Raw genomic sequence first — 6,017 nt, forward strand, 5'->3', positions numbered from 1 at the left:
GGTACATCAGTAGCTTAGAAAAGTGCTTTCTGGTTTAAGTGTTATCAAAAACTGAAGGTTGACCACCTAGTGAAACCAGAAAAAAGAAAAAAACAAAACTTTTCTAGGCTTTAAACTCTAAAGAATTCACCATTTCGGGGGAAAAAAGTCTGAGACACACATTTTGGAATCTGTCATAAACTGGTACAGGATCACAACAGATTAAAGTGAGACTAAAATATATTTTACAAGGCTGGCCTACACAGTATACCAGTACCTCAAATTGTTGCAGTTTTTCTTTTTTTTCTTTTTCTAATACAAATTTTAAGATTAATTATCTACCCACAAAGGCAGAAGTTTTGTCAAGGAAGTCAACCTGTAGCTGTATGTGTGACTTAACCCATAAGCCCACTTCAAAAAATGACAAAAATTTCAAATATTTATCCATATGTTTTTCTAGATAAACAAAAAAATGCAATGTCCTTTTTTTAAGAAATATAGATTGTATGATAGTTGCCATAATTTGCTAAGTTTTTGCTCACAACAATGTTAGTTTAAGATGCAAAAATATTGTTGAGTGATCGAGGGAAAAAACACCTTATTTACCCACTGTTTCAAATTTGAACCACAAGTTTTTAACATGGCGTCTGTGTTATAAAAGAAGTGATTATCAACAAATTCCACATTTTTTAATACAGCAAGTATGACATAAATAACAAGTGAATAAGTATTTTCACAATAAAGTTTTGAAAAACATTTCCCACCAAAAGTGTTTTAATTTTATAATTAGGACAACTTTTTTTCTTTTTTTTTTTGGGTGTGATTATGTAAGGGATAATACCCGACGAAGTGTGCGTTATGAGAAATTAACGCACGACGCGGAGGCCTAAACCGTCCGACGTGAAGTGCGTTAATTTCTCATAACGCACTCTTCGGAGGGTATTATCCCGCTTATACCATGGTCATTTACAAAATAAATAAACATTTAATCAATATTTAGTACTTTATTCTTGTTATTTCTTTGGTTTAGCTCATTTTTTCACACAAAGCGGACTATTTGATCCGTGATGCGGTTTGTTGTCACGGGGAAATGGAACACGGCAAGAAGCCTGAAGCTGTTACAAACCTCAGACGCAGCGGTAAAGTGTCGCTGTTTTGAAAGAAAGACCCGGACAAATTAGGATATTTTTCTTCTTTTTCTGACGTTAACCCTTCAGTGAGCAGCTAGAACATATTCAGCTTCTGTCTGTGTTTCATTTCACGGCAGGTTCGTTCTTCTGAGCTGCTCTAAAGCAGAAACTCCCTCTTGCGGTGAAACAGAAGACTACACCTTTCATGTCGAGTGGTGTTTTATTAGAAGGAGAATAACCAATTTGTCAATATTAATTTACCTTACAAAAGGAGAGGAATATAAATGCTGGTCGCTACAATAAGTTAAATAAAGCATCAGTTCAGAGAGAAAGTTCATCCATTACTGCTTCTTTTGTCCAGACGATGAAGGAAAAACGTGTTTTAAAGAAGCCTGCGCAGTGATATCGAACGTTTGGTCTGTGTGACCGGAACTTCTTTTTTAGGTGTGCGTTATTACTGTGCATTATCACTTTTTAATGCACACCCAGCAGCCAATCAGAATCGAGTATTCACCCAGACCATGGTATAAATCAAATTAGCCCACACGATTTCTTCAGAGCTCAAATTTACTCTTAATTACACACTTGTTTTTGATTGGTAGAGCTTTTAGCTTTGTTTTGTTCAATTATCTTTTTTTGGAAAATTGTCGAAGTGCGGCGTAAACCCTGGTTAACGTGTCTTGGGTTTCATGTTTGCCNGTAACTGAATCCTTACAAATCAGAAACATTTCTTTAAAGTGCACAGTAGCAGGAAAACACATTTTAGCACAAAAGTTCAGCAATAAAAACAAAAACAATAGAATCTTTTCTATTGTTTAGCATTAATCTGATGAGTTTTCTGCCTCTAAGCTGTTGTTACTCATGCATCTGTTTAAAGTTCTTTAATTTTATAGGCAATTATATAAAGAAAAATAAACTGAAGGAATAAAATAATCTCCTCTGATGTGGTGTTCAGGTAATCCAGATCTGGGATCACCTGGACCAGGTAACCTGCAGTGACATGCACCAACCAACCTCTGTTGTTGTTCATCAGCCAATCAGCTTTCATTGATCCATACGTTTGATTTTAGTTCCTGACACAACTCTGTATTTTACCGGCCCATGCAGACCCGGACCCAGACCCGGACCCGGACCCGGACCTGGACCTGGACCCCCAGTGGTCACATACTGAGGCATTAGCATGCAGGGTCCCACACTGGAATGGGCTCATGGCTCCTCCTGACACGAGCGCCGGTTTCAGTCCTGGATGAAGAAGAAGAAGAATCTTTATTTCTATAGCACTTTTCACAGAACGGATCACAAAGTGCGTAACAAAAGAACATAAAATCAGAAGACACAGGGAAATAAAACCAATAATCAATAATAAAACAACTAAAAACACAGTAAAACAAAGTAAAACAAAGGCTAAGATCAACTAAAAGCTGATATGCAGCTTTTAGTTGCATATCAGCAACGGCCAGCAGAGATCCAACTATTGCAAATGCAACTATTGTTTTATCACTAAATTCTTTGTTTTGCTGCTGAAAAAGCTTTGAACTCAGAGCTAACATGAACATCTTCACATCCGCCGTCACATTTCCTCCTGGTGAAAACGGAAACGGATCAATCATTACGATAAGAACGGTCTGAGTCGTGTTTAATGAGCTGCTTCTGTCAGAAATGTGAGGCAGCTCCCATCTCCGCCGGTGAGAACTTCAACAAACACTAATTCCTCTCCGTCATCTTCAGGTAAACACTGAAGCTTAACTGAAGTTCTTAAAGCTGCTTTTAACTCCCAGGATTTGGATCAGTTCTGTTCGTAACGCCGACTTCTGTTTGCACTTCCTGTCGTCTCTGAGCACAAAGCAGTCCCACAGTTGGTTCAAGTTACACCACAAAGCCGGGGGGTGGGGGGGGGGGCATGAATGCTTTCACTGCTCCCATCATGGTGACTCATGAATCGCTTGTAGAAATCCTTCTAACGTTTGACGGTAACCAGCTGCAGCTCAGACGACCATCAGAGCTGCAGTTTCTGTCGTTCATCTGCGGAATGATCTGGAATTACTGTAACTCTGACTCTTCTTCTGCTTCACTCTTTGATCAGGTTCAGATGAAAACGTTCTTGTAGCTGAAAGACAGTCATCACTAAAGAAAACACTTTTACGTTGTGACCTCTTTAATCCAAAAAGTCCAGGATGACATAAATAAGTACATGCAGGCTTAGTCACATGAACCTGTATGGGGNNNNGGGGGGGGGGGGGTAACACGTTCAGGTTCTGAGGGGTCTTGAGTTGTCCCGGTCCGTGGAGGGTCCTTAACCATGATGAGAATGTGTTGACACAGCAGCACCCGCAGCTGCACCATACCTGACCTAATGACTACCAAACTCAGGCTGCCACTGCAGCGTAAGGTTCTGAATATCTTCCTCAAAAATGGCCGCCAAAGAGATAAAAAGGGATCTTAAGAACTAAAAGCTGCTATGAACATGAAGGGGGAGGAGTTAAAAACCAAATCTAAACAACAACGAACAATAAGAGACTTCATTGGTGGAATCAAGAGACTTAAAAAGCTGAGTGAGGAACAAGAAAATAGAATAAAGTTTTTGGAGGGACGGGTTTCTGGCTGTGAACAACACAGTCAGTTGAACAATGGGGTCATTCCAGGACTTAGACCACCATCACCAAATGATGGTAAACAAATACGGTGGAGGTACTGCATTTTATATTCAGTCATATTCCAGTTACAACTAGAGAGGATCTTAGTATGTCGGGTATTGAAGCTTTAATGCTTCAAGTACACATTCTGTATGGTAAACATTTATTACTGTGCTGTAGATACAGACTGCTGAGCTCAAACACTGAAGACCTGAATAGGACATGTCTGATGATCCAGAAAGTCCATGACTGGAACGGTGAAGTGTTTATTTTAGCTGGCATTAACATTCTTCTCATTATTGTCCGTTAATAAATGCCCATACCAGAGGTGGAGTTAATTAATATGAAGCAATGTTGGGCTTTAGTGATCACATCGTCATCGCTCTGGTTCAGAAAACAAACGTTCCTAAAGTAATTTATAAAGGAATGTTTGTAAAACGACAAGAGTGCAATGAGATGACGTACTCTTTCACACCCATGCAGAGTTAGCTCTAGACTGCTGTGTAAATTATTTTAGAGATTTGGGATAAACATGCGCCAATGAGGAAGGAAACTGGTAACTCCAATCGAGCCCCTTGGTTGGATGTGGATCTACAGCAGGGGAGTCCAGCTCAATCGCACAAGAGGCCAAAATCCAAAACACATCTGAAGTCGCGGGCCGAACCGGATAAACATTTACTGAAACCATTTATTTGAAATAATTATGAACTAGTTTTATAGCTAGTTTCAAGCTGATAGCTAGCTAAAATGTTAGCAAAATGCCAAATTACCCCCCCCCCCTCCCCCCAAAAAACTGGTAAATGTCTAGTTTGGTTAAAAAAGATAGCATAAGGCTAAAATATGACCTAAACTCCAAATTATCCTGAAAAACTAAAAAAAAAATAAAAATAAAAAATAAAAAAGTAAATTAGCTAAAACAGCTTGCATGTAGGTGAAATATTAGCCAAACCCTAAAGTAGGCTAGTGCTAAATAAACTTGCCTTGCCTTGCCTAGTCCATAAAACGAGCATAAAAGTAGCTGAATATTGTAATAGCTGAAAGAGCTGAAGAGCTATGGATGTCCAAAAAAACGTACGGAGGAAAATTAAATAATCAAGAAATGAAGAAAAAGTGAATCACTATAACACAATCAAACCAATAAATATTCTCTCCTCTCCCGACAGATTTCAGACTGCAGGAGGGTGGAGTAAAAAGTCACGTTCTGTGTGGTCCTGGTTATCACCAAAAAAGCAGTTTTGTGAAACGGGGGTATGTGCACAAGATTTATTTAGTGTTTTTAGGGGTAAATTTTTTCTATAAAACAACTTTTGATGGAATTTGTTTCCATTTGGTTGATGACAAATGTGGTTACCTTTAAAGAGACATAAAAATTTGGCCTTATTGGGGTCCAGTATCAACCAATCTGGAAAAGTTTTTTTTTTCCTTTCTTTATATTCTTCAATTCAATTTTGAGTTTACACATTTAGACACAATTGTTTAAAAATACATTAATAATCTGTAAATATGTTTTGAAAATGTTCATATTAATCTGATCCAGTTCAGATACTGTAAATGTATCAGTGAAATAATGAGATTGTTAATATCATACAGAGTTACATGGATTCTCAAACAGAGAAGCTCCAACGATTGTTCGGCTTCTCCTGGAGGAAGTTTCAGTTTGACCACTAGGTGGTGATTGTGCTATAGCACTACTCCTTATTCCAGAAGAAGAAAAAAGAATGAACAAAAAAAATGATGTTGTAGACCATAAATAGTTACTTTATAAAATATTTCTTTAAAAGAGTTTGGAAAATTCATTTATAGATTTTCATCATTCAAAATGTATGTTTAGGTCGACCTAGCGTTAGCATTAACCATCCTATGGGCAAATCCCATTATACGTTAGCATCAAGCTAGCAGACTTTAGCTTTATGCGTTAGATCGATCTCTACTTTTATGGATCGACCGAGCATTAGCGTTAGCTGTCCTATAGGAAATCCCATTAAACTTTAGCATCAAGCTAGAGGACTTTAGCTTTATGTGCTAAATTGATTCAAATCAATTAATCAATTTTATCAACCCGCCCTAGTCGTTATATGACTTACTACATGGACCAGGCTGGGGAGAGTTACCTGTCTCTATCAAAGCCTCCACCCAAGTGGATCAGGAGGTTTTTTCACACGATTCTGGTTTGCAGCGCCGCTGCTAAAAGGTGATTTTAATTTGCTAAACCACATTTCTGGTCAGCAGCGTCTGGAATCTTTGGTGGTGTAGTCTCAAACTTTTCTCAGAAACG

The sequence above is a fragment of the Oryzias melastigma genome, unplaced genomic scaffold (genome assembly GCF_002922805.2).
Source record: "Oryzias melastigma strain HK-1 unplaced genomic scaffold, ASM292280v2 sc00696, whole genome shotgun sequence".
Taxonomy (NCBI): Eukaryota; Metazoa; Chordata; class Actinopteri; order Beloniformes; family Adrianichthyidae; genus Oryzias; species Oryzias melastigma.